Below are 13,419 nucleotides of genomic sequence, written 5' to 3' on the forward strand. Positions count from 1 at the left end.
AGAATTGAACCACCTCAACCTTTCATAACAATCACATAGAACTGCAGCTGTGCGCTACTGCACATGTTCTTGTTATGAATGGTAGTAGATGTGGTCCTTGGGTCTTTACTTCATACTGTAGCCACACTCTACTCATGATGTATTGAATCAACGAAAACTTGCATGGTTCAGATCACAGGAAGGGGTAGAGTAGAGATGAAAATATTCAATGTGAAACCCGTAGCAGCCGGATTGTGTGGAGTCAATAAAACGACAAATACTAAATGGTAAATGAGAAATATACACATTGCTTATCTGTCTCTGTGTAGTAATTTTCCTTCTCTTCAACTGTCCTTCAAATTTTCTCTTTTGCAAGAAAAGGAACACATGGCTTCAATATTCACTTCTGTTCTGCAGTCATCCCTCCTGAAATAAAAGTTAAGCATTGCATTGTTATTATGATAATACATACAATAAACCTTGCTCCAAACCATTTGATGCAAAGCAAATCCACCTCCCACCCACAGCTGTGCTCCTTCTAGAGCATGCATGTCAAACTCCAGTCCTCGAGGGTCCCAAACAGGCCAGGTTTTCAGTAGGGATATCCTGAAAACCTGGCCTGTTTGCGGCCCTCGAGGACTGGAGTTTGACATCCTTGTTCTTGAGCTTCTACCACGCAAGTCATCCATGTGAGTGACACTGTACTGCAGTCCTGGTCTGCACACAATCTACTGAATCAATGACATCACACTGTAAAGGCAATCTACAAGATGTATTAGTTGTCCACACTTCCGAAATGTTACTTTTATGTCCAAATCACTTATTCCCATGACCTGATATTTGTATTTGTTATTTATAGGATTGTCACAAAGAGTTGATGAGGTCACCAAATGATAGTATGTAGAGAGAAAGAGAGATCTCAGAACAGAGCCCTGATGTATACCCACAGACAGATCAATAGAAGACGAAGACATGTTAGCAACAGAGATGGAGAATGTGTGACAGGAAAGTTATGATGAAAACCAGGATAGAACTGTGTTACGGATACCAAGAGAGAGTTTAGAATATGAAGGAGGAGAGTGATTGAGAGCATCAAACGCAGCAGATAGATCAAGTAGGATTAGTAGGGAAAAGTGACCTTGGGAATTTGCTTTAAGCACAGTCTGTAGAACGAGCTGTACGAAAGGCAGGTTGTAAAGGATCCAGGAGGGAATGTGATTTAAGAATGTTGACATTCTAGCAATTAGGAGACAAACAGCAGGAGGGATACAGGGCGGTAGTTAGTAAGGCACATAGGGTGTAGGTTGTTTCTGAGAAAAGGGTGACCACTACAGGCTTAAAGTAAGAGGGTAAAGAGCCAGAGAATAGGGAGGAATTGAAGATGTGGGTGAGAGTGGGGACTAAGAGATGCAGTAAGGTGTGAGGGGATACGATCTAGAGGGCATGTGGTAGAGGGAGAAGAGAAGATGATTTGCTTCCAGCTCTGAAAGAGAAGAAAAAGAGTCAAATGCAGAAGGAGAATTAGGTAGAAGGAGAGAAGGGGGAAGGGACAGAAGGAATCTCCTTGTGGGTGGCATCCACCTTGCCTCTGAAGTAGTCAAATGCTTGAGGAGAAGTGAAGGAAGGATGGCAAGTGTGAGGAGAAGGTTAGTGGAGGGAGTCAAATACAGGGAAAAAAAGACAGCGTAAATTAAATTTGAGTGTTGATGAATGTGAAAAAAAAGTAGTGTGGTTTGGCCCCAGAGAGCAGCTTTATACAGGACTGGAGACATTTTTACTGTAGAAAAATCAAATATCAATTGTGTGATTTCCTTCATAGGCATTAAGAACAGCGAGTGGAAGTGTGATGAACATGTTTGGGAATTTAGCCAAGGGTGTGGGCTAGAGGGACAAGTGTGTCAGAGCCTAGAGGGGGCATATAGATAGGAGGATAGCATTGTAAGAGTTAATAAGATTGTTAGTTTAAGCGGAAAGAGAGAGAGAGCAGAGAGGTTAGAGTAGATGTCAGAGGAGAGTTTAATTAAGCAGAGGCAAATCAGTGGGACAGGTAAGATGGGGTGAGGGGAATGACTGATTGTGAATGATGAGAGCAGAAGAGGTCATGTACAACTAGAGCCTTGTTAGTCAGAGAACGGACATTCCAGATGGCATAGGAGAAGGGAAGAGAAAAGTAAGGAAAGGAATGTGGATTACATTAGATAGGTTAACACTCTTAGCAGGGAGGCCCGATGTGTATATGAGCAGGTTCAAGATTATAAGAGATATCCCACACATCAGCAAACATAGAAGGAGACACAGAGATAGGTGTAGAGAGAGACAGAGATAGCTCTATGTAGAGAGAGAGGGACGTAGAGAGAATGAGACAGATAGGCGCAGAGAGAGGGGGCGCAGAGAGAGGAGGCGCCAAAAGAGGGGGCGCAGAGAGAGGGGGCCCAGAGAATAGGATATTAAAGAGTGCTTTTCATTGAGCAGTGCAGAAATAGCTGCAATAGAGGTCTGTACAAATGGTGCAGTGTGTAGACACATGCAAAGGTAGGGGAAGGAAAGAGGAGAACATGTGGATAAAAGCAGGAGTGTGGAAGTTAGAGAAATTAGAAAAGTTTAACAGAGGAGTGAGGAAACAGCAAGCAGAAAGAACAAGAGAGGTTACATTGGGATGACGTTCTGTGGTAAAGAGAAAATGCTAGGAGAGAGCTTTCAAATATTAGAGGACATGAATTGAGGGAGCAAATGTATAAATCAAAACCTGAGGGGGAGGTATAGCACGAAAGCTTGCACAGCAGATTATAGTCTTAATGTTGCGTGTACCTGTCAGGGTATTCAAGAAGTTAAATTCTCACAAGTGCAGAGTTCATGATGAAATGCTGAATCTAGTCCCCCTCCAATTTAATTTTAATATAACTTTTCCATTCTTCATTACTGCAAAAAGCAAACAAAACAAAACCACATTGCATTACTATTTTCAAAATGGATTGAATGGCATATTCAACAGTGACTGTGTGATGCCAATATTCCCCACTCACTCGTAGTGAAGCACATATTGTACTAGTGTTGAAAGTAGGCCGGTAGAGTCAGGTACGCAGTACTGATAAAACAATAAGTGCCCGTCGTAAGTACCAGCTCCGCAACAGTGCGGGCATCACATTAGTGACGTGGATGAACATATATGGATAAGCCCATATTAAGGCATCACGTGACCAGAGCCGTCACTGACTGGGTATACGTAAAGACGCAGGGAGATGCAAGGAAAGGGAGGGAGAGAGACAGGGAGAAGATGTGAAACGGAGGAAGGCACGGATGGAGGGAGTTCTTCCGAGCTTCTGCGGGCCTCTCTCTTTCACTGGTGCATGCCGGGAGCTGGTCCCAACATCCACAAAGTGTGTGTGTATTATTGGTTGTATTTTATGGGGGTAGGAGGGTAGTGTGTATATTGTGTGTGTGGGAGTATTATATTGTGTGTAGAGGTGCAGAGGAGAGTACTAGATTGTGTATCTTGTGTAAGGGTGTTGTGTATATTGTGTTTGGAGCTATAATATTATTGGGGAGATTAGTATTGAGGAGGTATTATAGTGTGTATTGTGGGGAGTATTAGTGTGTGTATTGTTTGTGGGTGACAGATGCTGGGGGTATGCAGCAATCCCTGCACTGAGGTCCGAGGCGGCTCTGCATCGCTCGCACGCACTGTGGATGACCAAGCATGTGCCCATGATAATCATGGCCTTACAGGGATGAGTGTGTCAGAGCCTAGAAGGGGCATATATATGATGGAGGAGGGAGGAGGAGGAGGGAGGAGGAGGAGATGATAGCATTGTAAAAGTTAACAAGATAGTTAGTTTAAGCAGAAAGTGAGGAGAGGTTAGAGATAAGGGTAGATGTCAGAGGAGAGAGTTCAATTAAGCTGAGGTATCGAGTAGGACAGGGGTGAGGGGAATGAGAGGTGGTGGATGATGAGAGCAGAAGAGGTCATGTACAAATAGACCTTGTTAGTCAGAGAGCAGTCATTCCAGAGGGCACGTGAGAAGTGAAGAGTAAAGTGAGACATGGAATGTGGATTACATTAGATGGGTTAATACGCTTAGCAGGGAGGTGGAGAGAGAGAGGCAAGAGGCAGAGAGTGGTGCAGGGGTTGAGGAAGAGATGTTGCATGTACCTTATCAGAACATTAAAGAACATCAATTCACACTGGTGCAGAGTTGATGATGAATCCAGTTCACCTCCAATTCAATTTTAACAGAAATGTTTCATTCTTCATTACTGAAAAAAAAGAAAAGTAAAAAACATTTCATTACTATTTTCAAAATGGATTGAATTCCCCCAACAATGACTATGTGTTACCAATATATCCCTCTCAGTCCCACTGCAGCATATACTGTACCAGTGTGGAAGTAGGAAGGTACACAGTACCGGTAAAACAATACGTGCCGGTACTATGCACCATATGAATTATAAGGGGATGTAAATCTCCCAGTCTCTCTCCATATCCGCAACAGAGCGGGCTCCGGTCAGTGGCATGGATGCCCATATATGGGTATGCTCATATTTGGGCATCCCATGTCACTGACCGGAGCCGGCTCTGAGTATAGGGATATATGCGGAGACGCAGAGGTGCAAGGAAATGGGAGGAGGCACGGTGAGAAACAGGGAGAGACCACAGGAAGATAGAGGGCAACAACTTCCACAAGGTACTTGTATGGGTATAATTGTTTGTATTTTGTGCAGAGGGGGTAATTTCAGATAAAATACAATTCTCCACCCTCTACGAAACAATTCCACTTTGTTCAGTAAGCCAGAAAGTCTTGGTCCCATGTGGACTGAATTTAATGCAAATAAGGTCCTTAATACACAAGTAAAGAATAAAGTTACTTATTCTCTACTGTAAGAAGTGCCACATTGCCCACTATTTGGGTCCTGTGCCCAGATTGTGACCATGCATGGCAGAGGTGAGATTCCCCCAACTCCAATTTGCTACACTCTCCAAGAGAGATAATTGTGATCAGAGGTGGAACTAGGGGAGGGTGTGAGCAGGGTCACTGCCCAGGGAGTAACCTGACTGGGGGCACGGAAATCTCATTTAGTGCATACACTACCGACACACTTTATTGAAGTGTGGTCGGTACCGCAAGCCGGGAAATCTCCCGGCTTGCTAGTGGCCGCCCCTCGGCGTGCCGCGCGTCATAGACGCGCGGTCACGCGTCATCGGGAGCGTGCGCCCGCTGCACGCATGTCCAGGGGCTCCCCGAGGGAGCCCTGGTGTCCCGCGATCGCGGGACAGCGGCAGGGGGTTCCGGGGGACCCGGCGGACCCGGCAGCGGTAGGGAGAGCGCCCCGATCGGAGGGCGCTCTTCCGCTGCTTCGGCGTGCGCCCGTCACACTCGGGCGCGCGCCAGGCTACTGCTGCGGCACAGAACGGGCAAATGCTCGAATAAACTGTGCCGCAGCAGTATGTTGCGGCACTGCATTGATTGACCGGTCAATCTGCACTGCTGCCTGTCACAGTGACATCCTGATCGGGCACTGTGATCAGCTATAGCACTGACCCAGGTGAGATAGTTCAGCACTTTACAAGGAGGGAACAGATGTTGTGGGTGACAGATGCTGGAGGTAGGCCAAGACTGTTGGCCAGAGTAACGTGGAGACTTACTGCACTCTGCATGCCCATCCTCTCCCTGACATCAGGGGAAGGAAGTGGCCCTGGGGTGTGTGTAGGTATGCCAGATGTCAGTGTATGCATAAGTAAGTATGCCTGTGTAGTGGGAGGTGTAGGGGCGTTAAGCTGGAGGACTTAAAACAGGCACAAAAGCACATAGATACCTCTGATTATACCGCACCAAATGCTGATAATATCATGCTGTAGCTGCACTTTACAGAAGATGATGCAGATGTCATCATTGGTTGGTGGGTTCATTAAATCAATCCATCATATCATAACCACACTGTGCATATGATGTACTGAATCAGTAACACCAGGAAGACATCTCCATGTTAGGAGTAGAGTTGAAGTTAACAGAATATGTCCAGCACTGTGGTGTGTAGCCCATAAATAATAATTGTGCACATTACCAGAACAACATACTGTCAACTGCAAGATCATTTTGCTGCTTGTAGCGTATGCTCATCCTGTACAGTGTTGTAGTAGATCCGTCTCTTCAGTGTTCACTGCAACAAAAGTAAGACATTGCATTAATATTACAGACGTTTGGGGGCTGAAATCTCACTTCGCTGCGGACAATTTCCCTTTGCATAAGATTCTTGTGATTATGTCAATGATGATCAATAACTGCATCATAACACAGCCGCTCTATACAGAAGATGTACTTGCTCTCATCGGTCATTGAGGTAATACGTCACACAATGTACAGATATAGCAAGGATTATTTCTCCCACTTGTGCATTATGGCATTATGATGGGAAATGTTGTGAGATTCTGCATTATCAGCATCACTGAATCTTTTGGAAATTAAGTGATATTCTATGTTTTAATGCAATATTATGGGTGATCAGCCGGTAAAATAATAATAGCTTGCTGTATCTGTAGCCATGCTCTACCCATGATGTGCTGAACCAATGACTGCAGAGAGATTCAGAGTGCTAAACATGACTGGAACGCATCTCTGAATAATGGGCAGCAAAGCAGTGCAGAATAGGAGGTGAAAGTATTTAAAATGGAAGATCCTTAGCAGCTGTGTGGAGAGTAGACAGTACAGACTGACCAAGTAAATGGTAAAAGGAGTAACTTCAACATTACTTGGCTTTGTTCTCCACATTGAAGCTTTCCTCCTCTTTAAATCACTAATACTGATGCCATGTGTAACCTGTACTGAGAGTTATATAATCTACTGGCCTAGATGAAACCATATGATGCAAACAGGATCCATCCCACTCCAGATTCATAGAATTGAACCACCTCAACCTTTCATAACAATCACATAGAACTGCAGCTGTGCGCTACTGCACATGTTCTTGTTATGAATGGTAGTAGATGTGGTCCTTGGGTCTTTACTTCATACTGTAGCCACACTCTACTCATGATGTATTGAATCAACGAAAACTTGCATGGTTCAGATCACAGGAAGGGGTAGAGTAGAGATGAAAATATTCAATGTGAAACCCGTAGCAGCCGGATTGTGTGGAGTCAATAAAACGACAAATACTAAATGGTAAATGAGAAATATACACATTGCTTATCTGTCTCTGTGTAGTAATTTTCCTTCTCTTCAACTGTCCTTCAAATTTTCTCTTTTGCAAGAAAAGGAACACATGGCTTCAATATTCACTTCTGTTCTGCAGTCATCCCTCCTGAAATAAAAGTTAAGCATTGCATTGTTATTATGATAATACATACAATAAACCTTGCTCCAAACCATTTGATGCAAAGCAAATCCACCTCCCACCCACAGCTGTGCTCCTTCTAGAGCATGCATGTCAAACTCCAGTCCTCGAGGGTCCCAAACAGGCCAGGTTTTCAGTAGGGATATCCTGAAAACCTGGCCTGTTTGCGGCCCTCGAGGACTGGAGTTTGACATCCTTGTTCTTGAGCTTCTACCACGCAAGTCATCCATGTGAGTGACACTGTACTGCAGTCCTGGTCTGCACACAATCTACTGAATCAATGACATCACACTGTAAAGGCAATCTACAAGATGTATTAGTTGTCCACACTTCCGAAATGTTACTTTTATGTCCAAATCACTTATTCCCATGACCTGATATTTGTATTTGTTATTTATAGGATTGTCACAAAGAGTTGATGAGGTCACCAAATGATAGTATGTAGAGAGAAAGAGAGATCTCAGAACAGAGCCCTGATGTATACCCACAGACAGATCAATAGAAGACGAAGACATGTTAGCAACAGAGATGGAGAATGTGTGACAGGAAAGTTATGATGAAAACCAGGATAGAACTGTGTTACGGATACCAAGAGAGAGTTTAGAATATGAAGGAGGAGAGTGATTGAGAGCATCAAACGCAGCAGATAGATCAAGTAGGATTAGTAGGGAAAAGTGACCTTGGGAATTTGCTTTAAGCACAGTCTGTAGAACGAGCTGTACGAAAGGCAGGTTGTAAAGGATCCAGGAGGGAATGTGATTTAAGAATGTTGACATTCTAGCAATTAGGAGACAAACAGCAGGAGGGATACAGGGCGGTAGTTAGTAAGGCACATAGGGTGTAGGTTGTTTCTGAGAAAAGGGTGACCACTACAGGCTTAAAGTAAGAGGGTAAAGAGCCAGAGAATAGGGAGGAATTGAAGATGTGGGTGAGAGTGGGGACTAAGAGATGCAGTAAGGTGTGAGGGGATACGATCTAGAGGGCATGTGGTAGAGGGAGAAGAGAAGATGATTTGCTTCCAGCTCTGTAAGAGAAGAAAAAGAGTCAAATGCAGAAGGAGAATTAGGTAGAAGGAGAGAAGGGGGAAGGGACAGAAGGAATCTCCTTGTGGGTGGCATCCACCTTGCCTCTGAAGTAGTCAAATGCTTGAGGAGAAGTGAAGGAAGGATGGCAAGTGTGAGGAGAAGGTTAGTGGAGGGAGTCAAATACAGGGAAAAAAAGACAGCGTAAATTAAATTTGAGTGTTGATGAATGTGAAAAAAAAGTAGTGTGGTTTGGCCCCAGAGAGCAGCTTTATACAGGACTGGAGACATTTTTACTGTAGAAAAATCAAATATCAATTGTGTGATTTCCTTCATAGGCATTAAGAACAGCGAGTGGAAGTGTGATGAACATGTTTGGGAATTTAGCCAAGGGTGTGGGCTAGAGGGACAAGTGTGTCAGAGCCTAGAGGGGGCATATAGATAGGAGGATAGCATTGTAAGAGTTAATAAGATTGTTAGTTTAAGCGGAAAGAGAGAGAGAGCAGAGAGGTTAGAGTAGATGTCAGAGGAGAGTTTAATTAAGCAGAGGCAAATCAGTGGGACAGGTAAGACGGGGTGAGGGGAATGACTGATTGTGAATGATGAGAGCAGAAGAGGTCATGTACAACTAGAGCCTTGTTAGTCAGAGAACGGACATTCCAGATGGCATAGGAGAAGGGAAGAGAAAAGTAAGGAAAGGAATGTGGATTACATTAGATAGGTTAACACTCTTAGCAGGGAGGCAGAGGCAGGGAGGCCCGATGTGTATATGAGCAGGTTCAAGATTATAAGAGATATCCCACACATCAGCAAACATAGAAGGAGACACAGAGATAGGTGTAGAGAGAGACAGAGATAGCTCTATGTAGAGAGAGAGGGACGTAGAGAGAATGAGACAGATAGGCGCAGAGAGAGGGGGCGCAGAGAGAGGAGGCGCCAAAAGAGGGGGCGCAGAGAGAGGGGGCACAGAGAATAGGATATTAAAGAGTGCTTTTCATTGAGCAGTGCAGAAATAGCTGCAATAGAGGTCTGTACAAATGGTGCAGTGTGTAGACACATGCAAAGGTAGGGGAAGGAAAGAGGAGAACATGTGGATAAAAGCAGGAGTGTGGAAGTTAGAGAAATTAGAAAAGTTTAACAGAGGAGTGAGGAAACAGCAAGCAGAAAGAACAAGAGAGAGGTTACATTGGGATGACGTTCTGTGGTAAAGAGAAAATGCTAGGAGAGAGCTTTCAAATATTAGAGGACATGAATTGAGGGAGCAAATGTATAAATCAAAACCTGAGGGGGAGGTATAGCACGAAAGCTTGCACAGCAGATTATAGTCTTAATGTTGCGTGTACCTGTCAGGGTATTCAAGAAGTTAAATTCTCACAAGTGCAGAGTTCATGATGAAATGCTGAATCTAGTCCCCCTCCAATTTAATTTTAATATAACTTTTCCATTCTTCATTACTGCAAAAAGCAAACAAAACAAAACCACATTGCATTACTATTTTCAAAATGGATTGAATGGCATATTCAACAGTGACTGTGTGATGCCAATATTCCCCACTCACTCGTAGTGAAGCACATATTGTACTAGTGTTGAAAGTAGGCCGGTAGAGTCAGGTACGCAGTACTGATAAAACAATAAGTGCCCGTCGTAAGTACCAGCTCCGCAACAGTGCGGGCATCACATTAGTGACGTGGATGAACATATATGGATAAGCCCATATTAAGGCATCACGTGACCAGAGCCGTCACTGACTGGGTATACGTAAAGACGCAGGGAGATGCAAGGAAAGGGAGGGAGAGAGACAGGGAGAAGATGTGAAACGGAGGAAGGCACGGATGGAGGGAGTTCTTCCGAGCTTCTGCGGGCCTTTCTCTTTCACTGGTGCATGCCGGGAGCTGGTCCCAACATCCACAAAGTGTGTGTGTATTATTGGTTGTATTTTATGGGGGTAGGAGGGTAGTGTGTATATTGTGTGTGTGGGAGTATTATATTGTGTGTAGAGGTGCAGAGGAGAGTACTAGATTGTGTATCTTGTGTAAGGGTGTTGTGTATATTGTGTTTGGAGCTATAATATTATTGGGGAGATTAGTATTGAGGAGGTATTATAGTGTGTATTGTGGGGAGTATTAGTGTGTGTATTGTTTGTGGGTGACAGATGCTGGGGGTATGCAGCAATCCCTGCACTGAGGTCCGAGGCGGCTCTGCATCGCTCGCACGCACTGTGGATGACCAAGCATGTGCCCATGATAATCATGGCCTTACAGGGATGAGTGTGTCAGAGCCTAGAAGGGGCATATATATGATGGAGGAGGGAGGAGGAGGAGGGAGGAGGAGGAGATGATAGCATTGTAAAAGTTAACAAGATAGTTAGTTTAAGCAGAAAGTGAGGAGAGGTTAGAGATAAGGGTAGATGTCAGAGGAGAGAGTTCAATTAAGCTGAGGTATCGAGTAGGACAGGGGTGAGGGGAATGAGAGGTGGTGGATGATGAGAGCAGAAGAGGTCATGTACAAATAGACCTTGTTAGTCAGAGAGCAGTCATTCCAGAGGGCACGTGAGAAGTGAAGAGTAAAGTGAGACATGGAATGTGGATTACATTAGATGGGTTAATACGCTTAGCAGGGAGGTGGAGAGAGAGAGGCAAGAGGCAGAGAGTGGTGCAGGGGTTGAGGAAGAGATGTTGCATGTACCTTATCAGAACATTAAAGAACATCAATTCACACTGGTGCAGAGTTGATGATGAATCCAGTTCACCTCCAATTCAATTTTAACAGAAATGTTTCATTCTTCATTACTGAAAAAAAAGAAAAGTAAAAAACATTTCATTACTATTTTCAAAATGGATTAAATTCCCCCAACAATGACTATGTGTTACCAATATATCCCTCTCAGTCCCACTGCAGCATATACTGTACCAGTGTGAAAGTAGGAAGGTACACAGTACCGGTAAAACAATACGTGCCGGTACTATGCACCATATGAATTATAAGGGGATGTAAATCTCCCAGTCTCTCTCCATATCCGCAACAGAGCGGGCTCCGGTCAGTGGCATGGATGCCCATATATGGGTATGCTCATATTTGGGCATCCCATGTCACTGACCGGAGCCGGCTCTGAGTATAGGGATATATGCGGAGACGCAGAGGTGCAAGGAAATGGGAGGAGGCACGGTGAGAAACAGGGAGAGACCACAGGAAGATAGAGGGCAACAACTTCCACAAGGTACTTGTATGGGTATAATTGTTTGTATTTTGTGCAGAGGGGGTAATTTCAGATAAAATACAATTCTCCACCCTCTACGAAACAATTCCACTTTGTTCAGTAAGCCAGAAAGTCTTGGTCCCATGTGGACTGAATTTAATGCAAATAAGGTCCTTAATACACAAGTAAAGAATAAAGTTACTTATTCTCTACTGTAAGAAGTGCCACATTGCCCACTATTTGGGTCCTGTGCCCAGATTGTGACCATGCATGGCAGAGGTGAGATTCCCCCAACTCCAATTTGCTACACTCTCCAAGAGAGATAATTGTGATCAGAGGTGGAACTAGGGGAGGGTGTGAGCAGGGTCACTGCCCAGGGAGTAACCTGACTGGGGGCACGGAAATCTCATTTAGTGCATATGTTGCGGCACTGCATTGATTGACCGGTCAATCTGCACTGCTGCCTGTCACAGTGACATCCTGATCGGGCACTGTGATCAGCTATAGCACTGACCCAGGTGAGATAGTTCAGCACTTTACAAGGAGGGAACAGATGTTGTGGGTGACAGATGCTGGAGGTAGGCCAAGACTGTTGGCCAGAGTAACGTGGAGACTTACTGCACTCTGCATGCCCATCCTCTCCCTGACATCAGGGGAAGGAAGTGGCCCTGGGGTGTGTGTAGGTATGCCAGATGTCAGTGTATGCATAAGTAAGTATGCCTGTGTAGTGGGAGGTGTAGGGGCGTTAAGCTGGAGGACTTAAAACAGGCACAAAAGCACATAGATACCTCTGATTATACCGCACCAAATGCTGATAATATCATGCTGTAGCTGCACTTTACAGAAGATGATGCAGATGTCATCATTGGTTGGTGGGTTCATTAAATCAATCCATCATATCATAACCACACTGTGCATATGATGTACTGAATCAGTAACACCAGGAAGACATCTCCATGTTAGGAGTAGAGTTGAAGTTAACAGAATATGTCCAGCACTGTGGTGTGTAGCCCATAAATAATAATTGTGCACATTACCAGAACAACATACTGTCAACTGCAAGATCATTTTGCTGCTTGTAGCGTATGCTCATCCTGTACAGTGTTGTAGTAGATCCGTCTCTTCAGTGTTCACTGCAACAAAAGTAAGACATTGCATTAAGATTACAGACGTTTGGGGGCTGAAATCTCACTTCGCTGCGGACAATTTCCCTTTGCATAAGATTCTTGTGATTATGTCAATGATGATCAATAACTGCATCATAACACAGCCGCTCTATACAGAAGATGTACTTGCTCTCAATGGTCATGGAGGTAATACGTCACACAATGTACAGATATAGCAAGGATTATTTCTCCCACTGGTGCATTATGGCATTATGATGGGAAATGTTGTGAGATTCTGCATTATCAGCATCACTGAATCTTTTGGAAATTAAGTGATATTCTATGTTTTAATGCAATATTATGGATGATCAGCCGGTAAAATAATAATAGCTTGCTGTATCTGTAGCCATGCTCTACCCATGATGTGCTGAACCAATGACTGCAGAGAGATTCAGAGTGGTAAACATGACTGGAACGCATCTCTGAATAATGGGCAGCAAAGCAGTGCAGAATAGGAGGTGAAAGTATTTAAAATGGAAGATCCTTAGCAGCTGTGTGGGGAGTAGACAGTACAGACTGACCAAGTAAATGGTAAAAGGAGTAACTTCAACATTACTTGGCTTTGTTCTCCACATTGAAGCTTTCCTCCTCTTTAAATCACTAATACTGATGCCATGTGTAACCTGTACTGAAAGTTATATAATCTACTGGCCTAGATGAAACCATATGATGCAAACAGGATCCATCCCACTCCAGATTCATAGAATTGAACCACCTCAACCTTTCA

At 44.1% G+C, this 13,419-nt stretch overlaps 2 long non-coding RNA genes across 2 annotated transcripts; both read right to left on the reverse strand.

Moving 5' to 3' along the window:
* Positions 1-291: 291 nt before the first annotated feature.
* On the reverse strand, positions 292-4,198 carry LOC142475784 (uncharacterized). Its single transcript, XR_012791142.1, has 3 exons — positions 4,130-4,198; positions 2,788-2,898; positions 292-405 (listed from the first exon to the last, which is right to left on the reverse strand). It is a non-coding gene; the product is annotated as an uncharacterized LOC142475784 (long non-coding RNA).
* Positions 4,199-7,163: 2,965 nt separating this feature from the next.
* Positions 7,164-11,084, reverse strand: LOC142475783 (uncharacterized). Its single transcript, XR_012791141.1, has 3 exons — positions 11,016-11,084; positions 9,674-9,784; positions 7,164-7,275 (listed from the first exon to the last, which is right to left on the reverse strand). It is a non-coding gene; the product is annotated as an uncharacterized LOC142475783 (long non-coding RNA).
* Positions 11,085-13,419: the final 2,335 nt, after the last annotated feature.

Source organism: Ascaphus truei, unplaced genomic scaffold, assembly GCF_040206685.1.
Source record: "Ascaphus truei isolate aAscTru1 unplaced genomic scaffold, aAscTru1.hap1 HAP1_SCAFFOLD_1380, whole genome shotgun sequence".
Classification (NCBI taxonomy): Eukaryota; Metazoa; Chordata; class Amphibia; order Anura; family Ascaphidae; genus Ascaphus; species Ascaphus truei.